The 15358-nt window shown below is 46.7% G+C and overlaps 1 protein-coding gene across 4 annotated transcripts in view; it reads left to right on the top strand.

Moving 5' to 3' along the window:
* LOC119401456 (protein phosphatase 1 regulatory subunit 12A) overlaps positions 1-15358 on the top strand; it is a 90736-nt gene that overhangs the window by 822 nt on the left and 74556 nt on the right. The gene's annotated exons all lie outside the window — the stretch shown is intronic.

Raw genomic sequence — 15358 nt, 5'->3', positions numbered from 1 at the left:
AGGAAGGGTGTGCGTAGTGTAAACCCAGGACCCTACGTTTCTTTTCGTGCCCTGGGCGTTCCGTGTGTGTATGCTTATCACTATCAAGCGTTCTGCGATCCTGGTTCGGTGGCGTTCCTAAAAAAAGCATTTTTCTTCGGAGGTGGAGAAACGCCGCCGTTCGTAGTTACGTCTTCCGGTGACACCCCTGTTTTGTTTTTTTCTTTATTTCCGTCTTTCCCCCGGTGATTACGATGTTTCTTCGCATTCGTGCTACGGTAGCTGTCTTCATCTCATTTGCGTACGAACAAACAAAAACAAGCTACTAACGACGACTGTCAGGCCGATCCCAGCATCAGCAGGCGAAATCGAGCGTTCCGAGCAGCGAAACAGCCCTCTGATCGGCACTAAATCGGCACGCCTTTTTCTTTTCACCCTCTCGCAGTACGGTCTGTTGCTGGTGTTAGTGTGTGCGTGTGTATTCTTCGCCTCTGCATAACAAGTAAAGAAAGAAATAGAAGGGAGGGGGTTGCGGCTGTGCAGTACTCGCGCAGGCCTGGGTCGAGCTTGGCTTGTTAAGCCTAGCCCGCCTTGAAGTGAGATTCGCCGGGCGCAGTTGCTCCTCGGGGTTTTTTTGTGTTCTTACTGTCACCCCTCCCCACGGAGAAGCCGGCAGGTTTTCGGAACTCGAAGGAAAAGGGTGGCAAACCCATAGGCGCCGCGATATCGTAGTTTCTACCCCGTCCCTCGCGTACACACACACACACACACACACACACACAAGTCACCGCCCCACCAAAGGTTGACACATTGCAAGCCTGTCAGCGACGCCTTCGTTTCGCGACTGTCTCTCCGGTGAAGGATCGAAAGCGACAGGCCCACTCTCTTGTAGAAGGGTTGACCTCCGTCGCAATGGAGCTTCAACTGGGCAGTGGTAGTTGGTTTTAGTAAATGATTGGATTTGTAAGGGGGGGGGGAGACGGGGGACTTTTTTTTTTTTTTTTGTAAGTGTGTGTTTTTAAGAGGAGAGATTGAATGGAGGAGGGGCATATATTCGGTAAGTCGCCGGGGGGTAAAAAAGACATCGAAAATCAAAGAAAAAAAAAAACGGTTGCGGGACGTTTTCACGGACCCGTGGCAGGAGAGGGGTAGTAGGGGGGGGGGGGGGCGCAACCATGGTGCTGGATGGAAGTCGGCGCTTTTTTTGCGTCGGCTGGCCGGACCCTCGGCCCGCGCGCTGTGTTTTAGTTTATATTTAGCTCCCGGGAGAGGCGCGGGGGAGGCTTCTGGTAAAAGCTGAGGGGGTTGATCGCGGCGAGTAGGCGTACTACAGGCACAGCCCGCCTGCCAGCCAACTCCACCGGTCCTCTCGCTAGCTGCGGTCGACGGAAAGGGCCAGGCTGGGCTGCTCGCTGCTGGCAGGCGGTTGTGCCACCACCGCATGCGAAAGAACTCCTTTCGCACTACTCTCCTCACCGCCGCCACTGACTCTGGAAAAAGAGCGGCCAACCCTCCTTGGGTGGGTGTTCAGACCCGTGGCTCGCTTTTCGTAACGTCTGTCGGCGTTTTTGGAGTGCAGGATCACGGGGAGAACAAGAACACTCCACTTTCTGTCTTGGGGAGTAATACGGGGTGCAGAGGAGGGTGTTTTTGGCGAGGAAACCCTTTCTTTGGAGTAATATGGGGTACACAGGAGGGTGTTTTTGGCGAAGGAAACTTTTTTTCAGTAATAAGGAATGCAGAAGAGAATATTTTTGGCAAAGAAAACCTTTATTTCGAGTAATACGGGATGCAGAGGAGGGTGTTCATGAAAAAAGAAAAAGTTCAGGATTTTTTTTTTAAAGGACTGTTTTCAGACCTTTTCACTTTCTTTACTTCTCTCTCTGGAATCTTGCTTGGCTAGACGCGGTCTGGTGAACTGGGCTTTTGGAAGCCTTCGCGCTTCAAAAAACAAAAAATGCCGTTCTCTCAGCTGGCATGGGACAAAAATTCTGGGTGCACCCCCTCCGAAGTGTAGGTGGGGTAGGAGGGTTGCGCAAGCGGCCGACTTTTTCTGGGTCGCTGTTCATTTCTTTAAAGCAAGAATAAACGAAAAGAAAGCTAGGGTGATGACGTACACGTGATTGCCTGTGACGTAAGAAAGAGCGGTCTTTTGCAGTGACGGGTTTTTTTCCCGCGACAGGTCGTCTGCGGATGGAAAGCCGTTATGCCGTAATCGCGCTGAGTGTCGCCAATATACTAGGCTTGCCCCCCTCCTCCCCCCTGCTTGCAGGTATTTGTGACGTCACATCATGTCACAACAGCTGACTCACCTTGAGAGCTGTTCCTGCGTGGCGTAATTTGTTCCCATGCTTAATAACTTGCATGGATGGTATCGTCTGAAGCTTGCTAATTAATTGATTCGAATTGCTCTAAAAAGATGCTTCGTTTTACTGTCAGTATGACTGCAGTATGCTTTCTGTAATAGTTCTTATTTTATTCCTTTAGCTTACCTATTTTAATGCATTCAATTACTCCGTTTAATGGAGTGTTTTAGGTTTTGTGTACCCAAAGTTGGGGGATGCAAAACCAGCCTTCCTTTCAGAAAATAGGTTTTTTATGCACTCTAAAGTTTCGATGTTCTTGGCCTTTTAATTGCTAACGGTGATTGTTGGGGGTCTGCCACAGTGGTATAGCGGTTATGGTGCACGGCTGCTGAGCCAAAGGTCGTGGGTTCGATCCTGGCTGTGATGGTTGCATTTTGATGGAGGCGAAATGCTAGAGGTCCGTGTACTGTTCGATGTCAGTGCATGTTAAAGAACACCAGATAGTCGAAATTTCCAGAGCCCTCCACTACAGCATGCCTCATAATCAATCATGGTTTTGGCGCATAAAATCACAGATATTATTATTATTGTTATTATTATTATTATTATTATTATTATTATTATTATTATTATTATTATTATTATTATTATTATTATTATTATTGTAATTGTTGCTGTACTGGAAACACGCACTTTTATAATGCATCTTTGTAGACTTGCAGTGAACACCACTGCTACACGCACTTCTGAAAGCATGCACACTTCACTTTATATTCTTTCTTCTAAGTAATTTCAGGTGTGCAAAATATGTCGTATGTTCCAAAAGCGTGTGCCCTTCTGAATACATGCGCCGGAGTGCTTATCACGCCTATTGTATTGTCGTTGAACCTTCGTTTCTGATAACCCATTGTGGATCGTGTGTATTGCCCAAGAAGCAAGGGCAGGGTAAATGCCTTCCATAAAACCTAGAGACGATTACAAGTATGCCGCAGTTGTTGACCTTCCTATTGTATTGTGTTTAGGGGACAGAACACTGACATCGGTCTTGGTGCTTGTTCCTTGTAGTGTCAGTGTATCTTCCAGAATAACACTTGAACTTCTCCACGCTATAACTTCGACGTTTGAAAGTTGCGAGCGTATTTTATTGCTTTTCATTTAAACACAAGAATTTAAACATTGGGGCCTTGCACAAGGCATTGAACGCAGGCGTTGCCAGTTCTCTGAAAGGAAAATACAATCCTATTTACATGCGTGTAATAGGTGATTGTAAGTGTGAGAGGCCTTACGTCTCATGAGTGAAAAAATGCAGCGCTTGTTGTTGATAACACTGACGGTGCCAAAATTACATAACGTGGTTGTGCCATCAATGACGGCATCATGTGATGTCACAGGTCGTCAGAATTTGTGATATCATGTGCCATCGTCACTTGGTCGGAGGTGCACTGATTCCGGAGGTTGTGCTGTTCTGAAGGAGATACAGAAAGGTTGGGAATTGGGGTGGAAGTATGCAGCTGAAAAATGTCAAATCATCTTATTTACATTGCTGATGCTCACATTTACCAGAATAGTTCTGTTTCTTTTTTCTCCATGTTGCACTTTTTCTTACGAAACATTGATTCTAACGGGAATCAATGGGCCAGATAGGATTTAGGAAAACTAATCCCAGTCTAAGGAACACAACGTAGTTACCCATTTGAAAGGGAAACTTAAGAGAAAAGCTGTTTGTCTTGCATTAGTAGATTGACTTTTCGTAAAACGAAAAGCACCACTCTTCGTACCAGACGATTGGCAAGCGAGAAATTGAGCGAAAGGAAAATAGAGGTAACGGCACGTTGCGTAGAAGTTCCCATAACAAATTTCCATGATGTCATAGATTTTGACAGTGTTTGCTGGGGACTACATAGTTTTTATAGGTAGAAATGAATCACATTTTCTAGGGAAGCTAGCTGGCCGACGTAGCTCATTTTATCAAAATTTTTTAAGCTGATGTGGCCAATATAGAAAAAAGAAAGACTGAAATCAGTGGCACTCACTGACACTCAGGTGCTGCAGTTGTAGTGGAAAATTCAATTTTGAAACTTCAACTTTAATTTTATCTTCTAATAATGAACCTATAATGAAGTTTTCAAATAACAATTTGTTGGTCTAAACTTAACTGTATTACATTAGTGTCGTCTCTTTTTAAGTACAGTGATCACCGAGCAGTGACACTGCTGTACTTTTTCTTTTATCTGGGCAAAGCACCGAGCAGAGAAATATTCTGGAAAACGGTCAGACCTTGTACGACAAGCTTTTGGCTCCATACATTTCTTGTGTTTGCGACAGTACCAGTCATGTGCGTGAACGATGGTCACTCATGCAACAGGTGACCAGAAAGGAAAATGACAAGGCGTGACTACTCCGATCGAAATGCCATTAATCGCCTAACGCCTTCCCCATTGAATTCTTTGGCTATGAGACGTCGGTACAGGAAGCAAAAAAAAAGTTATGAAAATTTCAAGGCAAACAACTGACAGCAGCATTGCATGGCGTCACACTAGCATTGTGTCCATGAATTTGTCCAGCTGGTCATGACATTTGCTGGAATGTACGCGGTCGTGATCCTGCCATGTCGCATTCTTTTATGTTTTCATGGGAACTTGTCTCAGTCACCCGTAGATTGAACCTGTCACTCAGGGCCACTGTGGTCATTTGTGCTTCGTACATGAAACTTTCCCGTGGGGGACATTTGTGACAGCTGTCTCTGTCTATGTGGTCGGCATGAAATTTTGCTTTATTAACAAACTGTGCGAGCAGCTGTGGCATTTCATGCAGTAGAGCACTTTGTTCCCTAATGGGATTGGGGTTATGAATGTTTTTAGCCATCGAAAGTCATTTTTGTTTAGTACTTCTGTTCTAATGCACAAGGGCCTTCCTTCGATACGTATGATTACATGGGTTTACATTGCAGAAAACAGCTCCTCCCGAAGTCCTACAGTCTCATCGCTCTAGGGATGTGCATAGTGAACTGCAGTAGGTACATAATGTAGAAGGTAGAGGCATTACATCTTAACTTAATTTTGTTCATGGGACAAAGTGTTTTAGAAATTAAGTAATAAAATTCCTGAGTAAAGGAGTAAGGGATGCAACAAGGCTCTTAGTTCAAACTGATTAGTAGAAAACACTTGCATCAGTGAACAACACCTATATGATGAACCTATATCCATAACCCGGCAAAGTACAGGTTGAGGGTTAGTGCTTTACCCATTGTGTTGCAAGTTGTCACTGGTTTACTAATACCATGCTGTAATGAACTTTTGGTGAGAAGTACAGACTGGCTCAGTGCTATACGAAAAACAAAAGCTAAGCTTAGGACACCCTGAATTTAAATTGCGACTGTACGACTTCAGTTACTTCCGTAATAGTTTTGACATTATCATAATGTCCAACAAGTTTCCTTTATTTCATTGAAGTTTGACACACTGGGGCTGTAGTTTACATCGAAAAACCCTGTCCTGTTTGCCGCACACACCCGTTCTCCAAACAATAGTGCTGGCATTATCCGAAGCAACACTCTCGGCTGATCTCCCAAGTTTCTGTTTCGGTGTAAGGCTTTAGCTTATCTGAGATCTATCTGCGTCCTTTTTTTTCTTTTACTGAAAATTGTTAGAGGAGGGAATGTGCAGAGTAATGCAAACCAGTTTTCTGTGAAAAGTTGATCTGAGTGCAAGTGTACTGCGAGCCCACGGCCTCCGCAGTACGGAGTGTTTAGCTAGCGCCGCTCGCTGCCGACGTGGAGGAAGGGGGGCGTCACTTTAACTGCAGGGTAGTGTCATCTCCTATCGCGACGAGATTTCTGTTAACATTCCGGCAGAAAATTCATGGTAGGCTTCCACGCGTGATACGCCATTTTCGGTTTTTTTTTTCGTTGGTACTCTGATCAAAAGCGCAAGGCGCTTCCCTGTGGATGCCGCCATAATCCCCTCTGAGCTGTTGTATAATGCGTGAACCTCCCCTAATGTGTGAACCCCCCCCCCTTTCCCTTAAAAAAATACACTTCCAGCGGTGTTGACGTACGTCAGCCATTGTACTCCCATGCAAGATTTCAGGAAAGAGGTGCTCCCTCTCTCCATTGAAAAGGTCTATATGGCAGTTATATTGTAGCAATTCCTTTTCTGAAGCCACTGCCTTTTCGTGCATTTTTCTTGTGGTCACAGCGACAGTCTTGTACACCTCATCAACGAGATAAGCCTTCCGTGAACTGTGAATGATTGATAAGAATGGCATAGATAAAGTGCAGCACATGTCGCTACAAAATAGCGGCCAATGTAGTCCCTTTAGATTAGGCTGTCTTAGTGCTTGTTTAGTGGTAGCTGCCACTTTTCCGTCCACCACAGTACCATCCTCATCCAAACACGTTTTCTTGAGGTGCCATAGTCTTTGAATACCACCATGTTTTGGGCGAATCAAAGATCGCATGGCCCCTTTGCGAGCCAATCAGAGTTTGCTAGACGGCAAGGGTTCGCAGGTTTGCAGCAGCCATCTTTCAAGAATGCGTAAGTTAATCGCATTTTATGTAAACATCGCACGAATGTGCTACACAGCAGGGGCCGTGATCTGAGACAGTCACTTTTGGAGATATTGGTTTCAGTGCGTTCATATCGACTGGTTGAAGAAGGGCGGCTAATTAGTCACTTCACTCATTGCATATGCGAGATAGTACGTCACGCAAGGCGATCAGTCATTGGACGTGCAAGATTACACGTCATGCAATGCGACACTGTCGAGATGATCACCTTTGGAGATGTCGCCAATATCGCTTGCTGATATTACTGGTTGAGGAAAAGCGGGCAAGTAGTGCTCTTCAATCATTGGGTATTCGCGAGATTGTAGATGTCACGCAAAGTGTCACTATCGCTGAAAGTGACCGTTTCAGAATATGCCCCAGGACGAACGACCCGGGAGGGGCTACATCTTTTCCCGAAAAATACGAGCCCGAAGTGTGCCGCACAAAACAAAATGGGGAGCCCTTTTCCTATCGCGAAAATGGAGCCAAGCGAAGCATGGCGAGTGCGTGCCTTACTTTTCTTTCTGTCGATCGCGTTGCGCAATGTTCCCTCGTAACTGTTGCCTTCCTCCACGCCGGGAATGGGACCTTCATCCACGTGCTTAGCCACGCAACACAGACGGTGAACAAAGACGGTCATGCGTTCATATCCAGGAAACAATGAAACGAGGCAACGTGGTATGGCGAGTGACCTCGAATAAAGATCATATTGCATTATCAGAAACTGCTCATCGCCGACAAGCCCGTGATCGTGAGAGCGTCACTTATTGGAAAACGGCTCATACAAATGCGCATATGACCGGCGCACGCTCGAGGGACGCATTTCTGTACGCTCGCCGGCCAGGTTTCTCGCGTCGACGCCGCCACCGAAATCTGTGGCACAAGAAGCTCCACTTACCCGCCGCAATGGTCTAGTGGTTATGGTGCTCGACTGCTGACCCGAAGGTCGCGGGATCGAATCCCGGCTGCGGCGGCCGCGAAATGCTAAAGAACCCCAGGTGGTCGAAATTTGCTGAGCCCTCCAATACGCCGTCCCTCATAATCATATATCGTGGTTTTACGACGTAAAACCCCAATAGTTATTATAGATGGCTTGCATGTGACGTCATGGACGCAGCTTCTGAAAGGAACTGGTACCCCACGATGGCGGCTTTGATGACAAAACAAGTTGCGTCTATGTGAAAACGACGCGCAGCGACGTCCCTGTGCGTGAATACTTAAAGGCCAACTCCGGCGATTTTTCGAGGTCCATGGATCTCAATAAAATTCGCTGGGTACGTTCCTTTTCACGTTCCCGTTATATATGCCAAATTACAAGCTGGAGACATACGCAGATTCATTGCAAATGAATTTTATTGATTGCCCCGACTCTCCCCACCTCGCTTCCCAAAATTATTGGCAACATTGGGTGCGTGACGTCTTTTTTGTTAAGCGGAAGTGACGGAACCGAGGGGCCCCTAGAGCGTCTGCTATCCGCAAGGCAACAATCGCGAGTGTTTGGCGAGCGCTTCGTTGGCTGGGCGTGTGAATTTCAGTTCCTTGTGGTAATGCGTGCGATGGGTGGCAAGTGGTGTCGCGTTGTGGGCTGCACACAATTCCCCGTTGGCAGTCACGAAACACTCGTACCTAACGATTACCCTGCGTCTCTATATTAGAGTGTTTTAGCTAGCAATGCCGGTTTACCGCACGGAAAGTACGGTAATACCGTACCGGCTAAAGAATGCACATGCGTGAACACCACGGAAACACTTCCCGTAGCATATACAGGGTGCACCGTGACTGGTCCTATATCGGTATACGGTGAGCTTCGCATCGTGCGAAACAACGTAACCTAATGGTGCGAAAGGTGGCTCATACTTGGCTTATGTTAAGTTCCTTCGGCCGCACCAACGCGACGTTGAACGCCGCTATTGCCAAACTTATGCACTCTTCCCATAGCAATATTAAGAAGCTTTAGTTAGTCCGCGAACTTCTCAGCGATAGCATTTTACCCGATCACGGCCCCACAAACTTGAGCTCCCTGGACAGGTGGTGCCATCTGGCGGTGGAATGTGCAACCAGGCAAGCAAAGAGCTAAACAGGTGTGTTCCACTTCATCAAAGAGGAATGGCCATTACAGTTGGCCTCCAAATGCGTCGGAATCGCAGCTGTCATCTTCCGACAGCTCAGCTTGTGCACGTGACACGGTCAGTCACACACAAGATTGCCGACGGAGTCACCTTTCAAATGAGCGTCTGCTCTTCGCCGCTTTCGCAGCTTTCATACTACGCGCTGGCGGGACCGGCATGCCTTGCATGATTTCCGGTTTTGTAACCACTTATACGTCACGCGAAGACAGTATGCTCGGTTGGGTTTCGGTTTCGGTGTTGCGCTTTTTTGCTTATTTAAAATTATTCTCCAATTTGCCGAGTGTTTCTGCTATCGGACCCGTGACAGGAGCGTCTCAGGAATATAAAAGCACCATTACTTTGACATGGCCAAAAAATCGCCGGAGTTGGCCTTTAAAGGCCAACTCCGGCGATTTTTTCACCATGTTAGGGTAATAGGCCTCCCAAGCTCGGCCAGGGGGCGCTGCGTCGCACGCGTTTCGCCGCCTTTCTTGCGAAAACCGGTCGCTCCTGTCCCCACACCAGCCTTTTGACTGCGCTGTCTCCGCACGTTCAGGCACCCTGCACGCGCTGCTCTCCGCTCGCCGTGCACGTGCAGCTTCACGTGTCGCTTGCTTCCATCTCTGCTTCCCAGAGATGGAAAAAAAACGTTTTAACGGTGGGAATCTTACCAGAGGAGGACGATTGATCGACCACCTTTTCGGGACCGAGCAGGTCGTCAAGGGCGATGCTGTTTGTGCGAGCGCTACGTGCGTGCAGATGCTGAACGGGCACATTTCTTTGACATGAGTAGGGAGGTGACTGCGCGAGTTCTGTAATTATGTTACCGGTAAAACGCACATTCGTTGCAGCAGTCGTGTATACTCGGAGCTGTCAGCAACCATCCAGCACGCTTTCGCGTGCGTTTTCTATTGATAACTTTTCAATTGCTTGGATGCCAAGTTTGTCGTGCGGCTTTAAATTTATTATGAGCTCAGTGTCAAGAGCATAAATATACATCTGCCCTGTTGAGTCACTGGCTGCATCGCAATGCGCAGTGTTCAGTTTCGTGGGAGTTTCACTTTTGCCGAGGTTTGCACCGAATGATAACAACGTCGGATCGCAAGTTTAATGTCGCCTTGGATTTTTTTAGAGCTCCCTTTGACAGCATAATGATATACGCAAACAAAAAATAAATAAATATTTCATGCCCACTTCGACGATGCATGTTTCTTGCAGAGGCGTGTTTCATTTCGAATAATATCGACGCCTGATCACGCACCGTGTTCGCTTATTCGAATGTCGCTTTGGCACAGACACGTTATGTAGTGCGTGTGGAGAGGAGGAGGAAACGGCTGAACATTTGATAATGTTCTGTAAAGGGCTTCACCCTACAGTCCAAGATAATGGCGCGGAATATTTCAAAGCATTGGGGTTTAGGGACAGTGAAGGAAAAATAGACTTTAAACGAGTAGAAATAACCAGGAGGAGGCTAACCGATTGGTGGCTACAATCAAGGCACGAGTGAATTGCAATCCTTCAATACATAGTGATAGTACTTAACTTTATGGCTAGGTGGCGTGAGCCGCCGCCCGATCTAAAGGGCACAGCCGTATACATCCATCCATCCATCCGTTGGAGGCCTATGGTGCTTTTATGTTCCTGAGACTCTAGTCACGCGCCCGATAGCAGAAATGCTCAGCAAATTCGAAAATAATTTTTAATAAGCAAAAAGGCGCAATACCGAAACCGAAACGCAACCGAGTGTACTGTCTCTGTATGACGTAGTAGTTGTTACGAACCGGAAGTCACGAGCAGGCGCACAGTGGAGAGGTGAGGACGCCGCGCATCAGCTGTAATGTCTGCGACCGACAGTGCCGCGTCTGATACTGACAGTTAGCGGTGCCCTCGGCTGCGTCACTTCCGTCGCCTTAACAATATTGACGTCACAGACGCAATATTGCCAATAATTGTGGGAAACCGGGAGGGCGTTTGCAGACAATCTTTAAAATTCATTTGCAAACAATCTGCGCGTGTCTCAAGCCTGTAATTTGGCATAGATGACGGAAACTTTCAAAGGAACATACCCAGCGAATTTCATTGAGATCCATCGACCTCGAAAAATCACCGGAGTTGGCCTTTAAAGAACCTGCGTGTGTTGTTTTGATAACACTAATGTGACATCGGAAACGTCGCGTCCCCACATACTGGTGCTCCAACAGGGCGCTTTCAGTGACGTCAGTGAAAGCCATCTATATTAACGAGATTCGCTTGAAAATTGTAGGAGAATTAAAGCGTAAAAGCTCGTCGACGGGGCACCGGTGTTTCGTCGCTCGTTTGTTTTGCGCCATCACTTTTCGCGGAGGTGATCTATCACCTTTCCCAGGAGGCAAGGAAGGAAAGAGGGAGGGCATGGTGTTATTTGGAACGCAGACAAGGCAGTTCGGCGAAAATTTCGCACCCGGACGAGATTCGCGCGAAAATCGCGCTCGCGGTGTTGGCGGAAGTCGGTGGCATCGTGGGGTGCTGCATCGTGCTGCTCTCCTTCTGCCTCGTTGCGATGTTTGTCCTTTGTCTCGGCGGTCTGTGTTGCGGTTAGCGCGTGTGCGGGGAAAAAAAAAAAAAAAACGAACGGCAGCGCCCTGTGGCGATGGCGCGTGCGAGCGCGTAGGGAACCGGGAATCGCTTGCCGTGCGATTGCCGCGAGTCACGTGCTGTTATCCAGTCCACGTATTAATGCAGGAGGATCGAAAGATGTCCGATACGAGGCTAGCTCATTTTCGTCAGCCACTAACAAATGAGAAAGAAAGACGGGTTATGAAGTCGTAGGGAACGTGTTGCTGCGCATGCGCGAGCAATTACGTTTTTCAAACTAACAGCCTCGACCACAGGCGAGAAGAATACCTGAAAACTATCACTATGAACCGGCATGCGCTCTCTCCGTCCTCTTCTCGATCCTGCTTCGCTCCCACGTCGATTTATCCGGCGTGGCATGCAAAAACTGATGGGCGAGAGAACGAGCACAGAGTGAGAAAGAAAAATATAGAAAGACAGAGGAAGAGATAGAAACAGACACAAAAAAAACATGGCTGATCCCTCTGTCATAGGAATCGGTATAACACGAAAGTAAAACGTGTCTTCACAGACGTAGTTGAGCGTTTGTTGTGCATTGTTTCGCCCCGAGGGCGAAGGAATGAATGCAACAAGTTGTAATGTCATGCGAAGAACGGCAAGCAACTCGAAACTTGCAGTGCGCTGCTCAAGCAGAAAGGACGCACGGAGCGAACATACACGGGATGAACGCCAACTAACAACTGTCACAGCTCGACAGTTAAAGCGCGCTGGTCAAATACAAAGGAGGACGCACGAAACTAACGCACAAGTATACACAGGATGAGCGCGAACTGTCACAGTTGTAACTTATTTGTTTGTGAGCAGCGCGCTCCTTTCACAAAAGCGGCCGCTGCAGTGAGCCAAGTGATCTTCGTGCTATCTGTAACTTCAACGCAAACTTGCGGTGAGAGCGCAAGACGTACAAGATAAGCGCGCGCGCACGAGCGACCACGCCCTGTAGAGGCGCACGCTCATGTCAACGCGTGGGGCGACGACCTTTAAAGCGCGCACTTCGAGCCCTTCGCGCCATCTCGCTAGTGATAACGAAAACACGCTGATGTACCGCCGATCTCTGAGTACCGCCACCGCCAAATGGTATATATAAATAGCTCGCCGTTAGTTTGATGTTTGATTAAGAACGTGCCGTCTGTGGCGGAGTCGTTTCGCGCTGGGGATCGAGGGGTCGTAAGTTCGTCTCCCGGTGACGGAACTTTTTCTCCTAGTTTTTTTCTTTGCCATATGTTAGTCTTTATATTTTACAACGTCATATCCGTGACGGAAATGCGTAAGTGGAGCCGTGGTGGACCCTGGCATAAAACACTTTCGTGTTAAAGAGAGCAAGTGTAGCCATGTACAGTATAGTAGCAAGGAGTGGGAAAAGGAGGTGAGGAGGAGGGCAACGCCACCAGCTCCGCTGCTTTCTGAGTCTCTGCACCACTAGTACGTAGGTGCCCCAATTTTTTTTTTCCATTTAACACTTCTGTGCCATTCCTTGCTGTCACTTCTTCCGTTGCCTCTGCACACTAGGGAGCTTACGATTTTGAAAAGCCTTTGTGGTCACCTTCGCTGGAATGGGAAGGGGTGAGCCCGCTTAGAGCGAGAAAAAGCAGTCTGGGAACGAGAGGTTTTGTGTGGAAAATAATCTTGCAGGAAGGCCAACTTAGAGATGTTTGCAAAGTGTACGGTAGGAGGTGCTCGAAGTGTCAGTTATTGCGTTCAGCAGAAATGTCCGAAGAAGGCAAAGAGAATTCAGAGTATAGGATGCATGTAGCGGTAGGTGAGTGGGGAAGGGGTCTGCTTGTGCCCCTCCTCCCCCAAGGTTGTAAACAAGTATGGTGGAAAGGGATGGGCCCCTCTCTCTATCCTATGATCGCAAATAGCAGCCCTGATTACCAGTTTCACTTTGTTCTCGACATTCGGTATACTGCTGGACTGAACCTGTCGTAAGCTTGACATTTCGGTTGCAACAGTAATGGATTTATTTTGTGTGCCTCCCTAAATAGCACAGGTTATTTATAGTTTGCATTCCACCCCCTTCACCCTTGGTAAAATGGGGAAAGCCAAGCCATGCTAAGTTTTCGTCTTTCTTACAATGCTGTGCGATTCATCTTTACCGGTGTTTTTGTCAATGCTGATGATGCAGCGAGGTCTGATGGAGCTAGACTTTCAACGGATTTGATTGGCCCCGAAGGAAGGGGCAGTGAAGGCGACAGTGTTTACTACAAACACTGCCTGCCAAGAACAGACATTGTTGCCAGCGCAATTCTTTTTTTTTTCTTTCTGCGGCTCTGCAGCGACTGCCGTTGCTTTGATATCACGCCCTTGGCGGCTTCTAAATTTGACACTGTGATTCACAGTGGTCTGACAGCTGCCACCCCGAGGCAGGGCGGTGAGACAAATTAATTTTTGCTGACGCGGAATCGTCCCAGGCTCCGGAACCCGGGCATGTGCGGAGGGGTGAAATGGCTCTGCACTTGGGACTTGATGTTGTTTTCTTTGCAGTGTTTGTTTTTTCTGCTTTCTCGTTCCTTATGTTGTTTTTCAGTTTCTTCGTTATTTCTGTTTTCTCGTTCCGTTTTTCAGTTTTCTAGCTTATTTCTAGTTTTTTTTTTTTCACTGTCTTTTAACTCCCCTGCCTGTAACCTTGAGAGGGTGAGGGATGGAGTTACAGTCTGTGACTCAATCTTTTAGAGCTGTTACCACTCAAGCACTGCTAAGCTCTCTGCCAGATATTTTTGAAGGATTCGCTGTTTTATTTAAGAAGGGTGGTAAGATTGTGCAGATAAGGTTACACTGATAAGATAAGGACTTGATAACGTATCTGGGCTTGTTTAGAGCAGAGAAGTGGGCAAAAGCTTTCTAGATGAAAAAGTATTTGCTTGGCACACATTGCTTCATGAAGTGCAAAGTTGTTCATAGTATTAACCTTGTACAGGGTGTCTTATTCTACTGTTAACAGAACCAACAAAACTAAATACCTTGGGGCATCTAGCGCAATTCTGTTTCTTAAGCTAGATTACCTAGAAGGGCACATAATTTTTGTAAAAGCCCTATGAATATTTGACTAATTAACCATAGCTTTACTAATTAACTTTTGCAATAATCACTTTATGGCACATATCACAATGTACGAATTGTAGCTAGCCAGTGACTTTGAAAGTACTACACATTTGGAACAAACATTGAGGATAGCTTAGAGGTGAGCATTCTCTTAAATTTGCGATGAAATGCATTTGTTTTCCACTTGCTTTTGAACTTGAATGCATAGCAGCATGCCTTGTTAAACAAGTAACTGGAGCATCAGCGTATTATTACCACAACTTACCAAACATTAACCTCAAAACTGGTGCTACTTTTACGATTTTGCGACTGAGTGGATATGCCTTGTGAAATCACTGGCTTCATTTGATACATTTCACTTATACACTAGAGAAATTCATTCAAACGTTGGTAAGTTAGATGTTGTTACATATTGAAGTTTGCATTTTGATTTACAGTATAATGTCCATCGCTTCAAGTAATGTGCCTTAGTAATGCACTTATCACAAATGTGTTAACAAACTCTCTTCACGGTGTCAAAGCACGTAGCCTTGGTAACAGCAGTTCATAACTGAAGTAATATTAAGGTGAAAGCCTTCAATGCCTCATCAAATGCAAATATTGACTGTTGTCGGCGTCAACACGAATGATGCAAAAAATCATCATCACGTGATGACGTCGCTGCTCGCCAAAATTTGTGACGTCACTTAACGTGGCGTCACGTGATGACATCATTGCATGACATTGATGTTTGGTCAAAGATGGACCGATCCTGAAGGCATTACAAA

This window comes from Rhipicephalus sanguineus, chromosome 8 (genome assembly GCF_013339695.2).
Source record: "Rhipicephalus sanguineus isolate Rsan-2018 chromosome 8, BIME_Rsan_1.4, whole genome shotgun sequence".
Classification (NCBI taxonomy): Eukaryota; Metazoa; Arthropoda; class Arachnida; order Ixodida; family Ixodidae; genus Rhipicephalus; species Rhipicephalus sanguineus.
Note: the sequence above shows the minus strand (reverse complement) of the source record. Positions and strands in the feature narration are given on the sequence as shown.